Raw genomic sequence first — 240 nt, forward strand, 5'->3', positions numbered from 1 at the left:
TTTCAGTTCTGTACAGACGAACCGAGCAGCAAACGTGCAGAAGCTTGAAGAAAACGCGCTTCCGTTTAATTCCTTTCAAAATATTTATTTTCGCAAGCAAACGGATCAGTGCTTCTTTTACGCTGAAAATGGTCTTTCCTTGTTTCCGACTTTCTTTAACGAACTGTCGACCAACCGAAGTCCTCACTCGGGATCCTTGATGGATATTTTTGACACTTGAAATACTGTCCTGCATTTCAA

The sequence above is a fragment of the Poeciliopsis prolifica genome, unplaced genomic scaffold, assembly GCF_027474105.1.
Source record: "Poeciliopsis prolifica strain line A6 unplaced genomic scaffold, Auburn_PproV2 SCAFFOLD010, whole genome shotgun sequence".
In the NCBI taxonomy this organism is placed as follows: domain Eukaryota; kingdom Metazoa; phylum Chordata; class Actinopteri; order Cyprinodontiformes; family Poeciliidae; genus Poeciliopsis; species Poeciliopsis prolifica.